The sequence below is a fragment of the Leptonychotes weddellii genome, chromosome 4 (genome assembly GCF_054177405.1).
Source record: "Leptonychotes weddellii isolate Sample4059 chromosome 4, ASM5417740v2, whole genome shotgun sequence".
In the NCBI taxonomy this organism is placed as follows: domain Eukaryota; kingdom Metazoa; phylum Chordata; class Mammalia; order Carnivora; family Phocidae; genus Leptonychotes; species Leptonychotes weddellii.
The window spans coordinates 65,545,014-65,556,378 of NC_138372.1; the positions used below are offsets into that span (position 1 = coordinate 65,545,014).

The window sequence follows — 11,365 nt, forward strand, 5'->3', positions numbered from 1 at the left end:
TTGATCATAGATATATGCGCTCCAGGAGTGAAAATGCTCTAAGTGTGTCTTGAAGACACATGTGCTTAAGGGGTCTGGGGTTGCTTGAAAGGTGAAAGAAATGTTATCGTAAGCACACTTTACAAACATTTAAAAAATGTGAAGAAATGTGATGTTCTAAGTAGAAGTAATATTAATAGAGCTGGCAAAAAGCATTTCTCGGTATTTTTTAAAGGGTGTCTCTAAGCCAAACATTTCCTAATCTCTCTTGGAAGAACACTGACGGCTAAGTGACAAAGTGGCATGGTTTCAGACCTTAACTCAAAACCTGCTGAGTTTATTGATACATAGCCAGTTCAAACGAAATTTTATTTATTTATTTAATACATTTAATATTTATATATGTAAATAATGTGGGTTTTTTTTCCAACTTCTGCGGTATAATGAGTTGTGTGCAATGTCTGAGCTAGTACTGCAAACCATTGAGGACAAGTAGCAATTTCTGTGAAGTGACAGATAAGCAGTTTTAGGGTGAAAAAATGCCAAGGATGATTCATTTGAAATCAGCCTCAACAGTTTTCTTGCTGACAAAAGGGAGGACTAGAACAAAGGTTAAATTCTTCAGTCCTAGGAAACTGCTTTGTCTTTGGCTTGCTCCTCCAAGCTCTGCTAGTTCATCAAGATGTGCAGTTTGATTTTCTCCTGTGGATACAAGATCTTCCATAGTCAGACTTGCCATACAGAGCTCCTGACAGAAAAAGGAATTTCTCCATGTTTCTACCAACCATGCACTCAATGAATGTTGCTTTATTAATGCAAGTTGACCAGCAAGATCTAAATTCTACAATAATCCCTCAAAATAATGATTCAGCAATCATTACCACCTTCTCTCTGGTAACCTTATTATCAGAAATATCAATATTTAGAAAACTCATTTATTTGACCTCCTGTGTGCCTTCTCGGCTCTGGCTGGAGTCACAAAAATGGAAACATGGCCATAGGGCAACTTAGGGGACATGTATCCTATGAATTATTGGGAGTTAGCTATTTTGAACATTTTCATCACTGTTTTCAGCAGCTGATAGACTACTGTGTGCTATAAATAGCACTAAAGCTTCACTAAATTTGTTTTCATGGTAAATTCACATTTTATCAGCCTACTTTAGATTCCTGTCTTCATTGTCATCACACTAAAAATAATTATTACCTGTTTAATATCATATAGTGCTGTTTAGGCCCCACAGAAAATAAATTAAGGATAGTCAGGTCTTATTTTCTGGGACCTTACAATTTTGAATAGATGATGACAACAGAGAAAGACACATGAGTTACAGAATAAACAATTGCATGAATTAGGTAGGTAAATGTTATATTGAGAACAAGTCAAACAGTTAACTTAGGCAGACCTTTAGCTGGTGAGTGTAGAGGCAATTATAAAAGCAACCCACAGGGAACTGCTGGTTTTTTAAAGGGCTTAATTAATTCTTTAATTTAGACACTCTTTCCTGGAGGACGGAAAATCTGGAGATTTTGCAGATTTGGTGAGTGCAAAATAACTAAAATTCTGGAGTGGGAGAAATATTCCAAGATTCCTGTCATTTTTATATTCAAACCTTGCAAGAAATGGCATCAGAACTAAGGTCCACAAATTCTGTTGGATTTAAGTTTTGCCTTCAGCCACATGTCACTAAGAACAGATGTGCTATTTATACTGAGAAAAGTATAAGGATTGTGCTCAAATGTGCATCAAACTCTGGCTTTGATGGTGCTCATTACATAGAAAATGTTTTGGATTTTTTTAGGTGAAGACAAATAATATATTTTTTATGAAAAAAATAACCATAATCTCCAAAACAAAAATACGTACTGAGTGGCATTATCTTACATTTTTGCAAAATGGAGGACAGCTGGATTCTCATATCTTCTGCATTCAATCTATTGCAAATCTTGTATTTTTAAAAGAATAATGATTATATATATTTAAAGAGTACAACATGATGTTTGATACACATATACATAGTGAAATAATGATTACAGTCAAGCTGATTAACAACATATTCATCTCCAAACACATTTTCTTTTTTTTGTGTGTGGCAAGAATCTACTCTCTTAGCAAATGTCCAGTATACAATATAGTTTTATTAACTACATTCATTATGCTGTACATTAGGTCTCAAGATACTATAAAAAATAAACGTTAGAGGGAGGCAAAATGGAAGAGTAGGGGACCCCGTTTCATCTGGTCCCTTGAATTTAGCTAGATATCTATCAAATCATTTTGAACACCTATGAATTCAACTTGAGATGTAAGAAAAGAATTGGAATTCTACAAATAAAAAAATTACCACTTTTTGCAAGGTAGGAGGTGCAGAGAAGTGAATCTGAGGGGATATATCGGAAGGTAAATGGCGGGGGCGGGGTGGGGAGGGAGCCTCTTTAAGCTGGCTACTGGAAAGTGATATAGCCCCGGAGCGCAAAATCAGAATTTTTAGAAGTCTGTTCCAGGGAGAGACGTCCCTGCCTGAAAGGTGCTCATGTGGTGAAGCGGGCAGAATCCTAGGTGGGGCAGTGTGGTTTCAGGATCCCCAGAATCACAGAAAAAACGGGGCTGTCTGGGCCGGCAGAGTTCCCATGCATTGGAGTGGGGAACCTGGTGAGGGTCAGTGAGGCTGGGAGTGGCTTTCTGCTCAGTTTGCCATAAACCGTGAACTGCAGCAGGATCTGGAGACTGCTCTCTGTGCAGGTGCCCTGCAAAGGGCAGAAACAGGGTGATCCTCCTCCTTTCCCTGGGAGGATGGGTGTGAACAGCAGGAGTCTGCAGAGTTTGGCTCACACAAAAGTGGAGACTGCTTTTCCCTGAGAGTTTACTGAAGAGAGGGGGCTGGGATTTTTCAGCTCCAGGGCTGGAGATTGGGGTGCTGCTATTTTTATTTTCATCCTCTAAAGTGGTGGGGAAAGCCTTCAGGGAACAAAAGCCACATAGAGCAACCAGAAGCAGCTTACACTGAGCCCCGCCCCCTTGGCAAGGAGCGGTGCGACTCCATCCAGGGAAAAACACCTGAGAATCAGCACAGCAGGCTCCTCCCCCAGAAGACCAGCTGGAACATCAGGAAAATACCAAGTGTATGGAGCACACAGACCTGCAAAACTCCAATGCTAGGGGAAAATAGTATGTAGAATTCAAGGTTTTTTTTCTCATGATTCATTTATCTTTCAGTTTAAAATTTCCCTTTTCTTTTTTCTTTTTTTTCCCTTTTCAACTAGTTTCTTATTTTATCAACTCTTTTTTTTAAGTCTTTTTTTAACTTTCATTTTTACATTTACATTTTATAGATGTATTCTTCATTTTTGGCTTCCTTTCACTGTATTCAATTTTATTTTTGTGTGTGTGTATATATATATATATATAAGTTTTGTTTTCTTTACAATTTTGGGATTTAGTGTCTTCTAACAAACAGACCAAAATAGACCTAGGACCAAGTGGATTACCCTGTTTTGTCTACCTGGGAGATTATATTCTCTCCTTTTATCATTTTTTTTTCTTTTTCTTTTCTTTTTTGGTTTCTGACTTCTTCAGATTTGTCTAGTGTGTATTTCACTTGGGTTGTGATTGATGTTTTTAATTTTGTTCTCTCATTCATCCATTTATCTCTGGGCAAAATGACTAGAAGGAGAAATTCACAACAAAAGAAAGAACCAGAGGTAATACTGTCTGCCACAGATCTAATCGATATGGATATAAGTAAAATGTCAGAGGTGGAATTCAGGATAATGATTATAAAGTTACTAGCTGGGCTTGAAGAAAAGCATCAAAGACACTGAGAATCTCTTAGTGCAGAAATAAAATCTAATCAGGCTGAAATAAAATCTAATCAGGCTGAAATAAAAAATGCTTTAACTGAGATGCAGTCAAAATGGATGCTCTAACAGCTAGGGTAAATGAGGCAGAAGAGAGTCAGTGTCATAGAAGACAAGATGATAGAAAGAAAGGAAGCTGAGGTAAAGAGAGAAAAACAACTAATGGACCATGAGGGGAGGCTTTGAGAAATCAGTGATACCATAAAGCAAAACAATATTAGAATTATTGGGGTCCCAGAGGAAGAAGAAAGAGAGGGACAAAAGGTATATTTGAGCAAATCATAGCTGAGAACTTCCCTAATCTGGGAAAGGAAACAGGCATTCAAGTCCAGCAGGGTAGAGAGAACCCCTCTCAAAATCACTAAAAATAGATCAACACCCTAACATATAATAGTGAAGCTTGCAAATTTCAGAGATAAAGAGAAAATCCTGAAAGCAGCTCAAGACAAGAACTCCTTAAACTACAGGGGTAGGAACATTAGACTGGCAGCAGACCTATCCACAGAGATCTAAATGAGAAAAATATGTGGCCAAGAATACTTTATCCAGTAAGGCTGTCAATCAGAATGGAAGGAGAGATACAGAGCTTCCATGACAAAGAGAAACTAAAAGAATTTGTGATCACTAAACCAGCTCTGCAAGAAAGATTAAAGGGGATCTTGTAAGAGAAGAGAGAGCCCAAAAGTAACATAGACCAGAAAGAAACAGAGACAATCTACAGGAAGAGGGACTTTACAGGAAATACAATAGCACTAAATTCATATCTTTCAATAGTTACTCTGTATGTAAATTGGCTAAATGCTCCAATCAAAAGACACAGAATATCAGATTGGATAAAAAAGCAAGAGCCATCCATATGCTGTCTACAAGAGATTCATTTAGACCAGATTGAAAGTGAGGCAGTGGAGAACCATTTATCATGCTAATGGACATCAAAAGAAAGCTGGGGTAGTGATCCTCTTATCAGACAAATTAGATTTTAAACCAAAGACTGTAGTAAGGGATGAAGAGGAACACTATATCATACTTAAAGGGTCTATCCAACAAGAAGATCTAACAATTGTAAATATTTATGCTACTAACTTGGGAGCAGCCAATTATATAAACCAATTAATAACCAAATTAAAGAAACACATTGATAATAATACAATAATTGTAGGGGACTTCAACACCCCCACTCACAGCAATGGACAAATCATCTAAGTAGAAGATCAATAAGGAAACAAGGGCTTTGAATGACACACTGGACCAGATGAACTTCACAGATATATACAGAGCATCCATCCTAAAGCAACACAATACACATTCTTCTTGAGTGCACAAGGAACATTCTCCAGAATAGATCACATACTGGGTCACAATCAGGTCTCAACTGGTACCAAGAGATTGGGATTATTTCCTGCATATTTTCAGAACTCCATCACAAGAGGAAATTTGGAAGGAACCCAAACACTTGGAGGTTAAAGAGCAGGCTTCTAGGGCACCTGGGTGGCTCAGTTGGTTAAGCGACTGCCTTCGGCTCGGGTCATGATCCTGGAGTCCCGGGATCGAGTCCCACATCGGGCTCCCTGCTCAGCGGGGAGTCTGCTTCTCCCTCTGACCCTCCCCCCCTCATGCTCTCTCTCTCTCTCAAATAAATAAATAAAATCTTTAAAAAAAAAAAAAGAGCAGGCTTCTAAAGAATAAATGGGTCAACCAGGAAATTAAAGAAGAATTAAAAAAATTCATGGAAACAAATGAAAATGAAAACACAACTGTTCAAAACGTTTGGGATACAGCAAAGGTGGTCCTAAGAGGGAAGTACATAGCAATACAAGCCTTTCTCAAAAAATTAGAAAAGTCTCAAATACACAAGGTAACCTTACACCTAAAGGAGCTGGAGAGAGAACAGCAAATAAAGCCTAAACCAAGCAGGAGAAGAGAAATAATATAGAGCAGAAATCAATGAAATAGAAACCAAAAATAACAATCAAACAAACAAAAAACCCAGTAGAACAGATCAATGAAACTACAAGCTGGTTCTTTGAAAAAATTAATAAGATTGATAAACCCCCAGCCAGATTTATCAGAAAGAAAAGAGAAAGGACCCAAATTAATAAAATCATGAATGAAAGAGGAGAGACCACAACCAATACTGAAGAAATACAAATAATTATAAGAACATATTATGAGCAACTATATGCTGACAAATTAGGCAATCTGGAAGAAATAGATACATTCCTAGAGACATAAACTACCAAAACCAAACCAGGAAGAAATAGAAAACCTTAACAGACCCATAACCAGCAAGGAATTTGAAACAGTAATCAAAAACCTCCCAATAAACAAGAGTCCAGGGCCAGATGGCTTCCCAGGGGAATTCTACCAAACATTTAAAGAAGAATTAATACCTATTCTTCTGAAGCTATTTCAAAAAATCGAAATCTAAGACAAACTTCCAAACTCTTTTTATGAGGCCAACATTGCCTTGATCCCAAAACCAGACAAAGACTCCACCAGAAAGGAGAATTATAGACCAAAAGCCCTGATGGACATGGATGTCAAAATTCTCACCAAAATACTAGCCAATAGGATCCAACAGTACATTAAAAGGATTATTCACCACGACCAAGTGGGATTTATTCCTGGGCTGCAAGGGTGGTTCAACTTTTGCAAATCAATCAACATGATACATCACATTAATAAAAGAAAGGACAAGAACCATATGATCCTCTCAATTGATGCAGAAAAAGCATTTGACAACATACAGCATCCTTTCTTGATTAAAACTCTCCACAGTGTAGGAATAGAAGGAACATACTTCAATATCATAAGAGCCATATACAAAAAGCCCACGGTGATTAACATTCTCAATGGGGAAAAACTGAGAGCTTTTCCCCTAAGGTCAGGAACACGGCAGGGATGCCCACTCACCACTGTTGTTCAACATAGTACTAGAAGTCCTAGCCTCAGCAATCAGACAACAAAAAGAAATAAAAGGCATTCAAATTGGCAAAGACGAAGTCAAACTCTCACTCTTCGCAGATGACATGATACTTTATGTGGAAAACCCAAAAGACTCCATCCCAAAATCGCTAGAACTCATACAGGAATAAAGCAGTGTGGCAGGATATAAAATCAATGCACAGAAATCAGTTGCATTTCTATACACTAACAATGAGATGAAAGAGAAATTAAGGAATCAATCCCATTTACAATTGCACCAAAAACTGTAAGATACCTAGGAATAAACCTAACCAAAAAGGTAAAGGATCTGTACTCTAAAAACTACAGAACACTTACGAAAGAAATTGAGGAAGACATAAAGAATTGGAAAAACATTCCATGCTCATGGATTGGAAGAATAAATATTGTTAAAATGTCTATGCTACCCAGAGCACTCTACACATTCAATGCAATCCCTATCAAAATACCATTGACATTTTTCACAGAGCTGGAACAAATAATCCTAGAATTTGTAGGAAACCAGAAAAGACTCTGAATAGCCAGAGGAATGTTGAAAAAGAAAACCAAAGCTGGTTGCATCACAATACCAGACTTGAAGCTATATTACAAAGCTGTAATCATCAAGACAGTATGGTACTGGCACAGAAACAGACACATCGATCAATGGAACAGAATAGAAAACCCAGAAATGGATCCTCAACTCTATGGTCAACTAATCTTCGACAAAGCAGGAAAGAATATACAATGGAAAAGGGACAGTCTCTTCAACAAGTGGTACTGGGAAAATGGGACAGCCCCATGTAGAAGAATGAAACTGGACCATTTTCTTACACCATACATAAAGATAAACTCAAAAGAGAAGAAAGACCTAAATGTGAGACAGGAATCCATCAAAATCCTAGAGGAGAACAGAGACAGTAACCTCTTCCACCTCAGCTGCAGCAACTTCTTGCTAGATACTTCTCCAAAGGCAAGGGAAACAAAAGCAAAAATGAGCCATTGGGACTTCATCAAGATAAAAACCTTTTGCACAGCAAAGGAAACAGTTGACAAAACCAAAAGACAACCGATAGAATGGGAGAAGATATTTGCAAATGACATATCAGATAAAGGGCTAGTATCCAAAATCTATAAAGAACTTATCAAACTAAACACCCAAAAAACACATAATCCAGTCAAGAAATGGGTAGAAGACATGAACAGACATTTCTCTAAAGAAGATAAAACAATGGCCAACAGACACATGAAAAAATGCTCCACATCACTTGGCATCAGGGAAATACAAATCAAAACCACAATGAGATACCACCTGACACTGGTCAGAATGGCTAAAATTAACAAGCCAGGAAACGACAGATGTTGGCGAGGATGTGGAGAAAGGGGAACCCTCCTACACTGTTGGTGGGAATGCAAGCTGGTACAGCCACTCTGGAAAACAGTATGGACGTTCCTCAAGAAGTTAAAAATAGAGCTACCCTATGACCCAGCAATTGCACTATTAGGTATTTACCCCAAAGATACAAATGTATTGATCTGAAGAGGCACCTGCAGCCCAAAGTTTATAGCAGCAATGTCCACAATAGCCAAACTGTGGAAAGAGCCTAGATGTCCATCAACAGATGAATGGATAAAGATGTGGTTCATATATTCAATGGAATATTACTCAGCCATCAGAAAGGATGAATACTTACCATTTACATCGAGGTGGATGGAACTGGAGGGGATTATGCTAAGTGAAATAAGTCAATCAGAGACAAACAAACAATGATCATATGGTTTCACTCATATGTGGAATATAATAAACAGTGCAGAGGATCATAGGGGAAGGGAGGGAAAACTGAATGGGAAGTCATCAGAGATGGAGAAAAACCATGAGAGACTCTCAACTCTAGGAAACAAACTGTGGGTTGCTGGAGGGGAGGTGGGTGCGGTGATGGGGTAATTGGGTGACAGGCATTAAGGAGGGCATGTGATATGATAAGCACTGGGTGTTATACGCAACTGATGTATTATTGAACATTACATCTGAAACTAATGATACAAAATTTCAAAAAAGAAAAGAAATGTTAATACATTAGATATACAAATGGACACATTTTCACAGACAACATCAGCAAGACAGTTAAAGTCAATGAACTTTGAAAACAAATTATTATGAGGCCATGTTTATACAACCATGTCTGAATAGCTGGAGTTCAAGTCTTTATTTTATCTACTTTGTTCAGGGTAAACTGAATTAATAAAAGATAATGGGCCTCATTCTAATATGTCTCACTAGTGCCTTATTGATGCAGCTGAAACCCTCCAAAAAGTGGCAAGTGAATTCTTTCAGCTAGAAAATATTAATGATTTGTTTTCTGCATATTTCACAATATTTTAAAAGAACATATTTGAGAAAGACACGTGAGAAAGGTATCTTCTACGGTGACAGAAATCACCCTGCTGTCATTCTTGCTCTCTGGAAAGCCAGTGCGGATCTGAGGTTCTAGCCAAAGGTTCACTTACACAGGGTGATTTCTATAGATATACAACTTACTTTACTACAAAGCATAAAAAATGTGGTTTTCTGGAGATAAGGATGAAAATCCACTGGATTGAGAGCTATCATCTATACTTTAAAATGTTAGAAATAAAATGCTCTTAAACTGAGGAGTTCCTCAAAGAGATGCCTTAGTAAGGGGATGCCCAGCAGAGTTTTCAAAACACACACAAAATATCTACAAAATTGAAAGCTTCCCCCCCAATCAAAAGGCTCATGGAGAATTGTCCTGACAAAATTCAGCTCTTATAAGTCAATTAGGACTTGAATAACACAATTGCAATGCAGAGAGTTAGACTCCTCCTGTGAAGCATTTCCCTAAGCATTGGTTAGGATTTTATTATAGGCTACTATATTTTTGTCTTTAACATGTCAGCCAGAGTGTATATTTATTCATTCATTCAACCATCAAGTGCCTACTGGATGCCAGCATTGGGGATGTAAAATGAACATGCTATGTGGCCCCTGAACTTCTTGAATTGGACAAGAAGTAAAAAGCGCATCAAGAATATCAATGCTGTTCAAAAATTTAGAGTGATGTCAGGAAAGACACTCACTTCCCTTTGGGGGAGCTTCCTCAAAAGGAACAAATAGAAGGGTAGTCCAGGGAATGGAAATTACATTTATGATGGTGGGGGGACAGAAACAAAGGCACTTTGGGGTCATGGCAAAACAGCTCAAAATGAATTGATGGATGGGAGGGGTGCCTGGCTGATTCAGTCAATACAGCATGTGACTCTTGATATCAGGGTCATGAGTTCAAGTCCCATGTTGGGCGTAGAGCTTACTTAAAAAAAAAAAAAGAGTCAATGGGGAGATAGGCCAGGTGACCAATGGAGAAGAAGTCTTTGATGGAAGTTAAAAGCAAGAAAATGATCAGAACTACATTTAAGGACAACACTCTCGGGTAGTATGATATAATGTTGCTAAAACAATTGGACGTTTAATTGGCCAAGGTGAGTTGTGAGAGAAGTCACATCTTTGTCCACAGAAAAGACATTGACCTCTTTCAAATGAATGGGTTGGTCCTTTTCTCAGCAGTTGTCCTTGAATATAGGACCACCAACTGAAGGGAGGTGAAGAAGCCTTTACTTTCAGAGAGCTCATCTGGACATTACTGAGAGAGTACTGGAGAACCCGTGGCCATCATCCTTCAACCAAATGCATGTTACATGGGGTACTTCAAGCTCTGCTGTCAGTAACCAATGCAGATCCCAGGAAAGGGCAGTAGGCAATCAGAACTGTCCACATAATCACAGCAATCATGAAATAACTGACCCAGAAAGCAATTTAATATAACTGCTCATAGACCTTCATCTTCAAATGTCAACTTCTGTCATAATTATTCTGCCAATCAGCAATTTTCTTTCAATATAATCAATATTTTCTTTATTTCAATATAATCTTGTTTTTCCAAATGGATTTATCATTTTTAATAAATTTTACTTATTTAATTTTTTGAAGTGGTGGCACATTCACATAGTTCAAGCATCAAGAAATATAGAAAGATACACAGCAATGTCTCCTTTCCACGCCTGCCCTCTATTTGCCAAGTTCCTATACCCCCAAAACAAGTAACCAACATTATTAGTTTCTCAGTTAGTTCCAGGAGTTTTAGAATGTATATACAAGCCAGTACAAGGATAGATTCTTTTCCTTTTTTTTTTTTCACCCCAACAGGACACTATTTTGGCATCCTTTGTTCCCTACCTAAAAATAAATCTTGGAGATTGTATTAATCAGCTTGGGCTGCCATACCCAAACTCCATAGATTAGATGGCTTAAACAACAGAAATTTATTTTCTCACATTTCTGGAGACTGGAAATCTGAGGTCAGGGTGCCAGCCATGGTTGGGTTCTGGTGAGAGCTCTCTTCCTGGCTTGCAGATGGCCCCTCTCACTGTGTTCTCACTAGGCAGAAAGAGACAGCAAGTCTTCCAGTGTCTCTTATTATAAGAGCAGTGATCCCACCACCAAGTGATCCCACCTTCATGACCTCATCTAACCCTAATTACTCCCCAGATACCATAACATTGGGGACTA

The 11,365-nt window shown here is 38.1% G+C and overlaps 1 protein-coding gene across 25 annotated transcripts in view; it reads right to left on the reverse strand.

The window, feature by feature from the left end:
• LOC115941363 (uncharacterized) overlaps window positions 1-11,365 on the reverse strand; it is a 105,447-nt gene that overhangs the window by 10,882 nt on the left and 83,200 nt on the right. For 2 of the 25 annotated variants that reach the window (XR_014144942.1, XR_014144935.1), the window contains exon 5: window positions 11,131-11,233. The exons of the other annotated variants lie outside the window; for them this stretch is intronic. The gene's annotated coding sequence lies outside the window, so the exon portion shown is untranslated. The remainder of the gene's footprint in view (window positions 1-11,130; window positions 11,234-11,365) is intronic. 25 annotated transcript variants of the gene reach the window in all.